This window comes from Pygocentrus nattereri, chromosome 24, assembly GCF_015220715.1.
Source record: "Pygocentrus nattereri isolate fPygNat1 chromosome 24, fPygNat1.pri, whole genome shotgun sequence".
In the NCBI taxonomy this organism is placed as follows: domain Eukaryota; kingdom Metazoa; phylum Chordata; class Actinopteri; order Characiformes; family Serrasalmidae; genus Pygocentrus; species Pygocentrus nattereri.
In genome coordinates, this window is record NC_051234.1 from 14047867 (window position 1) to 14061295 (window position 13429).

The following is a 13429-nucleotide window of genomic DNA, read 5'->3' on the forward strand; positions in this document are numbered from 1 at the left end:
ACACTTCCTTTGTCCTCTGTTCCTCTACAGTACGGCACACTACACCCTCCCCCATCTATTTATTTTTCTCTTGCACTAACCCTTGTAAGTCTAACATTACAGTCAGTTCCATCATTTTAGGCACCCTTGGGAAAAACAGGAAATAAAAAACTAATACAAATGTCTTTATGGTTAAATAGCTCACCATCACACTGCAAAATGATAGTCTTTACAACACCTTTTTAAAGCAATTGTCATAATTATTGACACCCCTAGAAATTTTCATGAACATAATGTAACTAGTAACATGTATTGTGGAGTGATCTCAGATTCCAGATTGCATTCTCTAGTTTCATTAAGCAATATACATTTATGGACCATATTACTGAAGTAGTTGAAACCACAGTCCCACATAAAAATAAATAAATAAATAATCAAATAAGTATTCAGACATTTGTTATTTATAAGGATTATGTTATGATCTATTTAAACCTAGGCCATTAATTGAGACTTCAGATAGTAATCCACCAGATTGTTCCACATCCACTGTTAGGGCAATAATTAAGAAGTTTAAAACAGCCAGAGCTGTAGTAAAGCTGCTTGAATGAAGATGCAAATATATTTTGGTAAGGAAGATGATTAGATTAGAAATTACAATTAGATGCCATCTCCATGCCAGGTAATCAGAGTTTGGCAGAACAAAGCCTCTTCTTTCATCTGAAACACCTGGCGTTTGCTTGGTGGTACTGGAACTTTGACTGGAACCAGGTTCAGACAGGATATAAATTGAGCTTTCTGGCAACAAACACTCAAGGTGGGTTTGGTGTAAAATGAAGACCTCATCCTCCCACCCCATGTTAAGTATGGTGGAGGATCTGTGACGTTTTGGGGCTGTTTCTTCCTCCAAAGGCCCTGGGAATTTTCTTAGGATACATAACATCATGAACTCTATTAAATACCAGGGGATTTCAGATGAAAATCTGACTGCCTCTGCCAAAAAAGCTAAAACTGGGTCGTGGGTGGATCCTCCTAAGAAACCATTTGACCACTCAATTAAGCTTTTGAAATCACCATCCCAGTCCTTCACTTAAACCTCACTGAATACTTGTAGGGTGAGCTGAAGAGAGTCCAAAAGAGAGGACATTTGACCTCTGAGGGTATGGAGATATTCTGTATTGTGGAGTGGTCTCAGATTCCTTGTTTTGTATTCTTCAGTCTCATTAAGCTATATGGACCATTCTACTGTAGTAGTTAAACTGCAGTCTCACAGTAAAAAAAAACAAAACAAGTAGGTACTCAGACCTCAGACATTTACAAGGGTTATGTTATGATCTATTTAAACCCAAGGCAATAATTGTTATTTAAGATATACATACATATACATTATAGGGTACTATCTTTTGAAAGGTGGCTTTCCCAACCCTAATCCCTAAATTTCAACTTCTGTTTGTATTTTCTTTTCAATTTTTCTTTTTAATTGTAAAAAAAAAAAAAAAAGTAAAAAATGCTGTCACAAGTTTTCATGTCACTTCCAAAAGTTTTGGCCTTATTTTAGCCACACCCCTGCATTTTACAGCAGGGTGTTAGACTGCATCCCTGTTCCTCATGGCCACATTTATTTTAAAACAATGAGATCTCATTGTTTTGAGGTAAATGTGTCCAAAAGTCTGAAAATCAATTTACAAAAGAATTTATGATTTTATGTGTTGTATGTTGTGTGTTCAAGGCTGTGTTTGCTGGTCATGTTGTAAAGTAGGGTTAGACCCAGGCTACATTTGCAGAGTGACTTTATTCGGCGCTTTCCGTTACTCATAATTTATAGAAAAGACAGTGGTCAGAACAACATCAGATGCAGATCCTTATAGCAAACATCACTGTAAAATCAGGGTTTAAACACAGAAACATGCTAACAAAGATTACATGGTTTGGCTCTAACAAGGCATGAGAGGCACTATGAGCTCTAAATTCACTTGCCTTCATTTCAAGCTGATTTTGGTCCAAAAATAAAGCACCTCCTAAACTGTTATAGATCACCTTATGGCTCTGTCCTTGTCTACAGAGACTGGACTGTCTTTTGTTTGTTCCACAAGCCTGTCAATCATTTTATGGCTTCAAAATAAATGTTTTTGCATGACAGTACAAAAAATGAGATTAAGCTGGACTGTTGAATGACTGTACTGTAATATTTGAAATAGAAGCTGTTTAAAAATACAACCACAATTCCAATGAAGATGGGACATTAGGTAAAACTTAAATAAAAACAGAATATGGTGATTTGCAAATCCTTTTCAACCTATATTAAATTGAATACATTACAAAGACAGTATATTTAATGTTCAAACAGATAAACTTTATTGTTCTTTGCAAATATTCACTCATTTTGAATTTGATGCGTGCAGCACGTTCCAAAGAAGTTGGGACAGGGGCATGTTTACCACTGTGTTACATCACCTTTCCTTTTAACAACACTCAATAAGCATTTGGAAACTGAGGACACTATTTGTTGAAGCTTTGTAGGTGGAATTCTTTCCCATTCTTGCTTGATGTACAACTTCAGGTGCTCAACAGTCCGGGGTCTCCGTTGTTGTATTTTGCACTTCGTAATGCGCCACACATTTTCAATGGGAGACAGGTCTGGACTGCAGGCAGACCAGTCTAGTACCTGCACTCTTTTAATACAAAGCCACACTGTTGTAACACGTGCAGAATGTGGCTTGGCATTGTCTTGCTGAAACAAGCAGGGACGTCCCTGAAAAAGACATTGCTTGGATGGCAGCATATGTTGCTCCAAAACCTGTATGTACCTTGCAGCCTTAATGGTGCCTTCACAGATGTCATGCCATGTCACCCATGCCATGGGCACTAACACACCCCCACACCATCAGAGATGCTTTTGAACTTTGCGCTTATAACAATCCGGACAGACCTTTTCCTCTTTGGCCCAGAGTACACAACGTCCATGATTTCCAAAAACAATTTGAAATGTGGACTCGTCAGACCACAGGACACTTTTCCACTTTGCGTCAGTACATCTCAGATGAGCTCGGGCCCAGAGAAGCCGGCAGCGTTTCTGGGTGTTGTTGATATATGGCTTTCGCTTTGCATGGCAGAGTTTTAACTTGCACTTGTAGATGGAGCGATGAACCTTGTTCACTGACAATGGTTTTCTGAAGTGTTCCTGAGCCCATGTGGTAATATCTGTTACAGAATGATGTCGGTTTTTAATGAGGTGCTGCCTGAGAGATCGAAGATCACGGGCATTCAATGTTGGTTTTCTGCCTTGCCACTTACTTGCAGAGATTTCTCCAGATTCTCTGAATCTTTTGATGATATTATGGACTGTAGATGATGAAATCCGTAAATTCCTTGCAATTGCACATTGAGAAACGTTCTTCTTAAACTGTTGGACTAGGTGCTCACGCAATTGTTCACAAAGTGGTGAACCTCACCCCATCCTTGCTTGTGAATGACTGAGCCTTTCAGGGATGCTCCCTTTATGACACTCACCTGTTTCCAATTAACCTGTTCACCTGTGCTATGTTACAAACAGGTGTTTTTTGAACATTTCTCAATTTTCAAGTCTTTTGTTGCCCCTGTCCCAACTTCTTTGGAACGTGTTGCAGGCATCAAATTCAAAATGAGTGAATATTTGCAAGTTTATCTGTTTGAACATTAAATTTCTTGTCTTTGTAGTGTATTCAATTGAATATAGGTTGAAAAGGATTTGCAAATGATCGCATTCTGTTTTTATTTATGTTTTACACAACGTCCCAACTTTATTGGAATTCATTGGAATTCATTCATTCAGTCATTCTGAATGGTTGTGATGATTTATGTCCTGTTCAACACAATTGTAAAATTTTCCTGGGCTGCTCCTACAACATGTACGGTTATTTGCACTATAACTTTAGATTTGCATCATTAAGGCACCTGCACAGTCACATGTGTTTTCCACTGTCCACTGCAAGAGAAGCCAGAATCAGAAAGTGACACAAATGATCTCACCTGGACCCCACTGAAAACAGTTGGATGACTAGGTCCAGTTTATACATATATTGCCAATTGACATGTACTGGCTAGTATTTTTGAGTTATGCTAAAAGTATGATGAGTTAGCTGTTTTCACTTCTGAAGTAGTCACTACCATAACAGTCACTACCATAACAGTCACTACCAAAACGTGCTAAAGTTTGGGTTATGTTATGGGTAAAGTTAGCATTATGATTGTTTTTTTTTTTGACAAAAGTGTATAATATTCATATTCGCTTCCAGCGCCACTGTGAGTGGCAGCCTTTCCAGTAGCTCTGTGTTATGTGTACTGTTTTTGCACTTTTTTCTTTCTTTTTCTCTTTTCTGTATGTGTATATTACTTTTTAGTGACAGTTTTATTTGTACGAAAGACATGGAGCCTGTTTTCATGCATATGGGTAGAAATAACTTAGTTTGCCAAATTTCCTTCGGGATCAATAAAGTATCTATCTATCTGTCTGTCTGTCTGTCTGTCTGTCTATCTATCTATCTATCTATCTATCTGAAATTAACCTTTATTGTCATTACACATTGTACTTGTACATTTGCACAAAGAAATTGGTTTACAGCCCCCCTCCCCTCTTGGTGCCATAGAAATAGAACGTTTAAATATAAAATAGAAAAGTTTTAAAATATAAACAAATTAAATAACAGATTAGAGCTACGGTTAACTATACAGGCATAAGCATAAATTAACTAAGCTCTCCTATTAACTAAGCTATCTATCTATCTATCTATCTATCTATCTATCTATCTATCTATCTATCTATCTATCTATCTATCTATCTATCTATCTATCTATTTTAATAAAATACACCTAATTAAGATACAGAGTCACTCAACTCAAAATGATTTTGTGTGTCTGACTTTGAGCCAGTTTGGTAGAATGATCCATATTTGGTCCAGGTATGTGAAGAGATAGAACAGAACAAAAAGCTGGTCTGCACTGGACTGAGAACCTTTGGCCTGTATGTTCTGATACATATATTTCTTACTTACCTGCCCATTATGAGGTGATAATAAGAGAATGTTACTTTCACCAGAAAGTTTTATATCTCTTTAAAGCAGAAAAACAGAGGAAAATACATTTGAAGTTCAATATACTGGTTCACTTTTGTAGTATTAAATGTTATTTCCTTCAAAATATGATGAAGTTTGAATTGAACTGATTTAGCTAAAACTCAACATATACTAATCACAGGAATTATATTGTATTTTTTAAAAAGCACTCTTGCAGTTTTGTGTAAAAGGTACCTTAGCAATTTAAACCCTTTATCTGCACATTAAGTGAGTTTTTGCTTGTAAAAACATTATTTAACATTAGATTCTATATAAACAGTCATTAATGCAGTAAAAAGTAACAAGAATTCCTTGTTTTGAAAAATCCCAAAGTCATTGCATAGATGTGTTAAACTCCATTACTAGCACACTTGATTTAATTTAATGAAACACTGATTAACAAATAGCTACAAATAATACTGGGCCTCCAATCAGGGCTTTGGAAATGATTAAACAAACACACTATCATACATATATAAATATAAAATAAATATAAAATAAAATAAATACTTTTTGTGCTGATTGTATTTGTATTTGTATTAACTATATTTTTGAGCAAATCAACACATATTGCAGCATTAAATAGGTTTTAATTATATTTTTCTCAAGACCTTTGCACAGAACTCCACATTGTTTTTGCGGTGGTGGTGCTCATTAGAGATGCTTCAGGAGCAGCAGAGAGGAAAGACACTGTACTAAACAGTGATGTTACCCCGATGGCACATGAATGATTGATGGCTCCGAAAAATACAAGCTTGCAGATTTTTCACACAGAAATTTGTTTATTTTAATGATTGATGACTTGGAGGTAGACAGAGAACTGGGTGAGCTGTGGTGTGTGGGTGAATGTGTTTATTTAATATTTGTGTAAACAATTCAAAGATGTTCTTCAAATTATATCTGGTTGCATTCCTTAATGTCATCTTTCTCTCTAATACCAGCACACTTACACATTTCCTACAAATATTTCTAATATTTAATTCCTGGGTATACTAACAACCAATAATAAGATATTTAAATGGTACACTATTAGAAATAAAGGTACTGTGCAGGTACACTTTTCATTTATCAAGGTACAAACAATGTAAATGTACCCTTAAAGGTACAACAGTGGTTTTAAAGTCCAATTTTGCAGCTTAAATACATTTTTCCAGGTGAAGCGCACATATTTGTATCTTTCATAACATCATGTTTAAGAACAGAGCAATAAAAAATGCTGGAGGTGAGATGGGGTGTGTGGAGCCAATACAATTAAAAAATATATAATTTCAATGGATTATGGATTATGGTGCAATAATGTTTCCTGACTAAAGGTACTCAGATGTACCCTTGAGGGTACAACCCCAGTGACACAAGGGATACTGCCCCACTGACACTTTTGTACCTCTTTTTCTGAATGTATTTAGAGATGGACTACAAAACTCATGACTGTGATATAAATTGCTGTATGTAATTTACACAGTATATAATGAGTTTTATTCAGTACTGTGCAGACCATTATTCAGATATTCATATTGTATTTGTTGTATTTAATGTCTATATACATGGTACACAAATTTATATGATATAATATATACATATATAGTGCTTGGCCCCCTAAATTGCTGCTTGAGGCAATATCTTTTTTAGAATTTGCAAGCTGCCACATTGCATAAGGGCATTATGTGTGTGTGTGTGTGCATGTCTGTGTGTGTGTGTGTGTGTGTGTGTGTGTGTGTGTGTGTGTGTGTGTATATGTGTGTGTGTGTGTGTGTGTGTGTGTGTGTGTGTGTGTGTGTGTGTGTGTGTGTGTGTACACCCATGTATAATTGAGCTGTTGGGAGTGCAAGGTACAGTGGAGATTATTACATATTAATAAATCCACAGTTTAGAGTCATTCCGTGATTTGTACCTCTGGGGAGAAAAAAGATGTCTCAACTAAAGCAGAATAATGAGCTTCCTCCCACCGCCCCTTACATAGTCTGATTTATTCGCACATTAAATAAATTAGGGTCACTTACTGACATTTTTTTTACTGTAGCTCCCCTCGATTTTTGCTATGTTGTGTAGATATAAGGGCAGCCCTGATCTCATTAGGCAGCAGGTTGAGTGTGTTTGTATACGCTGGAGCAAATGCAGTGTCTACACTGATCATGGACAAGAAAGGTAAATTGGCAGTTACTCAAAACATTTAACTGGTAGTATCAACAAGCAGCACAAATTCATAAGGCCAGTGAGAACCTCTAAACTTAAAGCATAGATGTCTTAGCATATATGTCTTAGCATACATATAGCAAGATAGTAAGTGAACACAACATACCAGGGGCAACAGTGTTGGCCTTGGATTCACTTTTTTGAGGGGTCATCAACAAAAATGAACTTCCCACCACAGACCTCACATCACCACATACAGAGATTTTGTGACTGAATTTCTTTTGTTAGCTGGGGTGGTCTTTGCACTAGACAAAGTTAGGCAGCTACTTAGGGCCCCCATGAGCCATGGCGTAGTAAAATACAAATGAAGTATGCTGGTCATATTGATGTTCAAGGCCTAATTCAGAGGGAGAATCTACAACCCCATTTCCAAAATGTAAATAAAGTGACAAATGTAAATAAAAACAAAATTCAATGATATGTAAATCTTTTATACCCTATATTTAATTGAAAATAGTACAACAAATAGTACAACAAAAAGACAGCAAATCCAATGTTCAAACTAAGAAATTTTATTGTTTTTTGACAATTGCCCATTTTGAATTTAAATCGATGACCAGTAGTCAACTAGTAGTTGATTAGTTGGTGACGTCATTATGCATCTTTCTCGCGCTCACTAGGAATGTTTTGACAACAGCACATTGGCAACCTTAAGAATAAAATCCCAAGAAGTGTGAGAGTTTAGAAAATTTTGAAAAAAAAGGTTGCCAGTTGTGCTGTTTGAGGCAACCAGTGCATTCAGTTTCGGCAAACACAGGAAATCCAAACAGGTTTCTGTTCTCCGTGAACGTTTGGCTCCACTCGCTAACGGTTTAAGGAGGTAGTTCTTCGTAAACACACAGGGCAGCTGGACAAAGGGTCCAGTTGAAATTAAGCATTTACACAAAATCGTTTAAAGTGAACTGTTCATAGAGAGCACATCTTCTCTGCAGCATTGAATATCCGCTCTCAGAGGAGAGCAAGACTCTCACAGGAGCACGGAAAGATGCTGAGCACAGACTGCACTGTTTAAATGTAACATTTAAAGACAACTGACTTGTTTTGTTATTTTATTGCTGCTACTTTACACACCCTTGGTCATAAATTTATAATTTTTTTCTATTAGCAGGAAAGTTAATTAAAACAGTGAATTGAATGGTATTCATCTGTCTTTATTGTTTGTTAGTAAATGCATATAACAACCTCAAGCTAAATTTAAAAGCTAATACCTACATAAAAATTATTTGGTAATGTAGTGATTCATAATCTGAATAATCGATTATTCGTTTCAGCAATCGATCGACTATTCGAATATCAAGTTAGTTGTTTGTTGCAGCCCGAGTCGTAATACATGCAGAATGTGGTTTGTCATTGTTGTGCTAAAATAATCAAGGCCTTCCCTGAAAAAGATGTCATCTAGATGGCAGCATATGTTGCCAAAACCTGTATATATCACTCAGCATTAATTGTGTTTTCACAGATGTGCACATCACCCATACCTTGGCACTAATACAGCCCATACCATCTTGAGTACTGGCTTTTGAATTGGGCACTAATAACAAACTGGGTCTTTAGCACAGAGGACACAGTGTCCATTACTTGCAAAAAGTATTTCAAATGTTGATTTGTTAGAACACAGGACACTTTTCCACTTCACCTCAGTCCATTTTAAATGAGCTCAGGCCGAGAGAAGGTGGCAGCGTTTCCGGGACCTGTTTAGATTTGGTTTTATCTTTGCATTTAAGCATATTAATTAGCATTTGTGGATGCAACGCTGAATTGAAAAATGTCTTTGAAGGCAAAAGTATGTGAACTGTTTTTTTAGTAACTGGTTTGAGGCCTTTGACCAGTAATGACTTCAAACAAATGTTTTCTGTTGATGGGTCCAGGAATTTTACTTGGAGAAATTTTTGGTCATTGTTACTTGGTGGTGTTTATTCATACATTTCACTCTTCAGGTCCTACCACAACATTTCTATCAAATTAATGCCTTGACTTTGACTCCAAAACATGAAATGTCTTCTGCTATAGCCATTGTTTGGTTCATTAAATAATTTGTTTGGGGTCATTGTCTTCCTGCAAGACACATTCAGAAAAGCATGCTCTGACATTCTCCTGTAGAATTTCCATAGCTCATACTTCTGCCAGTGATTGCAAGCTCTCTTGTCCAATGGCAGCAAAACTGCCCAAAAATATATACAATATTTGCCAAATGTAAGCCATAAAGTTGCCCTTCTATCCATCTATATAACATTTTTTACCCAAATGGACTATAGGAAACTTTAAGCATTTCAAGAGTAGTATATTACATTATTGCAAAAAGTGCCATTTCCATTGAAAATAATTTGAATATGACTAATCGTAAACACACAAAAACACACAAACACTGCAAAGACAACCACACTAACTGTTGTATTTGTAAATATGTGTGTTGGAGTGTGTGTGTGTCCGGACGTTTGAGGCTCCGTGCTGAAAGCTGGCCGTCGTGCTGAGTTTATCTGTGCATGCGGCTGGAACGTGTAGCCTCACACTGGGGTCTCCCCACTAATCAAATATGTATTACTTACAGAATAACATGGAAGCAGCACAGCGGCGCAAAACACACACACACCAGTGCAGATCTCCACAGTGCATATCTGTCTATCTTGATTTGCAGTATCCATTACGTTAAAGAAGATAAAGGTAGGGACATCTCGCTATGTCTGTAACACGATGCCTTTTCAAATGCATTTTAATCTGCACTGTGTGGGTACATGGATGTGTGCATCTGTGCATGTGTGTATTTGATCCAGTGGATGTGCACAGATAAATAAGAATGGTGGAATATTCCATTAGACACCACCTGGAGGTACCGCATACAAAAATTAGCTCGCAAATAATGCATGACATGTACTCGGTGCCAAATAACCCTCTCAAAGTTGCAGATATGTAATATTATATCTATTATTTTGTAATTGCAGCTCATTGAATGATGAGAAATTCTGTGTTGAACTTTCAATCAATTCCACATCTGTGTTTGTCATATGGAGGGGTGGAATACTTTAATGATTGTTCTTTTTACTGTACTTTTTAAAGTTTTTTTTTACTGTTGCTGAGAAGCATTTTTAGAGTTCTATGTTTTTCCAACAGTTATCACAATACAAACCACAAACATTTATTGCTTAAACACAAAATGCATTTGTTTGTCACTAAATCTCAGCCTTTTGCAAAGACTTTGCATTTTAAACTGCAAATTCTTGCATACACTATTACAAAACCGCTATACTTTACTCCAAAAAACTAATATGAAAATAGTTTTTATGTTATTCTTAGTTAGCAATACTTTACTGAACAACAATCAGAGGCCATCATATTATAGTGGTTAGATTAACTGCTGATTGAAATTATGTAAAGAGGCCAATCATGACTGAGTCAAATCTCATCTGAAGTCCTACTCGGGTGTTCACCATGTGTAAAAAGGGGGTCACTTCTGGAATGATTTTGTTCACAATGAATGGTCCATAATGAGCCTAGCAAAGTGTATGAGCAACAGAGGACATTAGATGCGTTGTGGAGGAGAGCGTGTGGGCAAATGAGGAAGCCCAGCTAGACTACCTGTGACTTGTTTATTATTGCACTTATTTATATAAAAGGGTTATATAAATATATATAAGGGATATATAAATAAATATATAAGAGTTATATTAATAAATATTAAAAACTTTTCTTGACCCTTGTGTGGTGTTTGGGTCTGTGGGACCCATTTTCAGTGGAAAAATATGCCATTTATTATTATTTCAACCTCTGATTAATTGGCCTTTGCTCATTTTCTGTGAAGGACATACAAAATAACACATCTTCAAAGACTTCACACTGTATAACCCCCTACACATTTATTTTACACCTGTGGTGTTGAGGTGACCCCACAGGGAATAAAAGTGTGGAGTTATCCCTTCACTCTGTTCTCCTCCTATATGACCTGCTGTGTGTGTGTGTGAGTGTGTGTGTGTGTGTGTGTGTGTGTGTGTGTATATGTGTTTGTATATGTGTGCATTTGTGTGAGGGTGGACAACATGGACAGGCTGTTGACTGGCTACAGCTGCTAAAGGTATTTACACAAATTGTCATGGCTGTAATGATTTAAAAAACAATAATGTTCTGGGTCCACCAGACCCCCCCCCCCAGTAACAAAAACATGAACACCACATAAGGATCAAGTAATTGTGCTGTGATTGATAAAGTATTTGTAATGTAAGAACACTAGTATTTATGTTTCAATGAAATAAGGTTATTTTGTGATGGTTTTACTGTCTTCTGGTAGCTGTGAAGATGTACATTTCTGCAGAAAGGTGAATTAAGAGTTCTAAAAAAGTGAACTTTGTACTAACAAATGATTGTAAAATAACTATAAAATAATAGGATGGTTTGATGTGAAATGGTTCACTGTAGAGAAACTTACTGACTCAGATTTTTTTACAGTGGTGGTGATAGGACCCAGTGAACCTACATGTGGCTTCTGCATTTTTTATGTGTAACGCTGATGATGGTAAAATAGTGGGAAATCTAAAAAATATGTCATCTGACATTGAAACATTGAAACAAAACAAGAAAGTCAGATATGGAATATAAATCAACTGTAGACATAGTTGATTCAGTTATTATGTACTTTGGCCAAGGCATGTTCAGTGTCTGAAGTTTGCTTGTAGCAAAAAGTTAAAGGAAGCTTATCAGCATCTCCAATCAGCATTCTCTAATCTGAATGCTTAAATCATCACACACTCACCTTAAAGACCTCAGTGCATGAGTTAAGTCACCTGACATAAAAAAATGACAGGTTTTGTTGAGTGAAAATCACACTGTAGAAATGGTTTGTCAAATCGACTTAAAACATTTACTTCATGTGGTAACAAGTAAATTAGGGAGTTTTATTTAACCTAAATCAATAGCCTGACTGATTCCTTTTATCAAAGTATGTTTTGAGTTGAGTAAAACGAATTCAGCAAATAAACTGTCATTCATACAGTGATTAACTTATTTGTCACTTCTTTTGTCACAACTGTCAAATTCTTAACTTTTTAATGTATGTCAATGTAAGGAGATTTTATTCCAAGAAGTTTTGAATTGTTGGTAGAAAAATAAAAACAAAAAAAAAATGGAGATACGTAGTTTTATGTATGACAGCAGCAACTTGTAAACAGGCTTAGACCAGCTGACTGTAATTAGATAAGGTTAGATAAGGCTGATTTTAAGAGAGTTACGTTGTTGCTGCTCTTTGTCTAGCACTAGGCGGCCCAGACAGCAGTAATGAGAGTTTCCTGCTGTGGGAAATCTGTGTGAGTCCAAGTCCATATTATGTAATCTGCAGGCTCACAGACCCTCCCACAATTCATCACATCTAAGCGGTGCAACTGCTTACATATGTGATGATCTCATCTGCATGGGACGTCCCAGTCTGGATGACCTCATCAGCGTCCTGCACGCACAGAGCAGCGTCGAACACTGACCACATCCCTGCAGACGCATGACCCCTGACCCAGACAAAGTCTGACTGTTGCGCATCAGGGATTAAAAGAATGCAAGGATTCTGCCAGAATTTCCTTTGTGTGTGTGTGAGTGTGTGTATCAGTGTGTGTGTGTTTGCCTCACTATCCCAAACTACGCGTGCTTGTGATGTCACAGCCATGCTGATCAGTAAGGTTCTTAGCCACAGACCCCCGAGATGAATGGGAAAAAGGCTGCTGCTTCCCTCACACACGCATTTACACACAGGCACGCAGGCCTATAAGTACAGAGCCCCATAAACACAGTTAAACCACGCAAACAGCGGGAGAAGAGATGCTAACGTAAGGGCCGCTCAGCTGACGTTGGCCTGCCCGCACTTTCTCTCCTTCGTTTGCCTTTTGCTCCGTCATCAGGATCCACACATACACACACACACACATGCACCACAGCGAGACAGCGAGCCACTGGGTTTACAGCCTGCAGACCACAATCTGGGCAGCAGTCCACCTGACTACAGGAAACTGGGAAGCAAAAAAGACAAAAAAAGGAATAAAAAAACCTTTCAAGGGTATTGTGGTGGATGACCCCTGTGAGCAATCTGTTTTGCTTTTTTGTTAACAACATATAACATAAAAAGTAAAAAACAAAGCAAAACAAAAAAAAAACACTACCACCAAAAAAACAGTTCAAGCGTATTGTGGTGGATGACC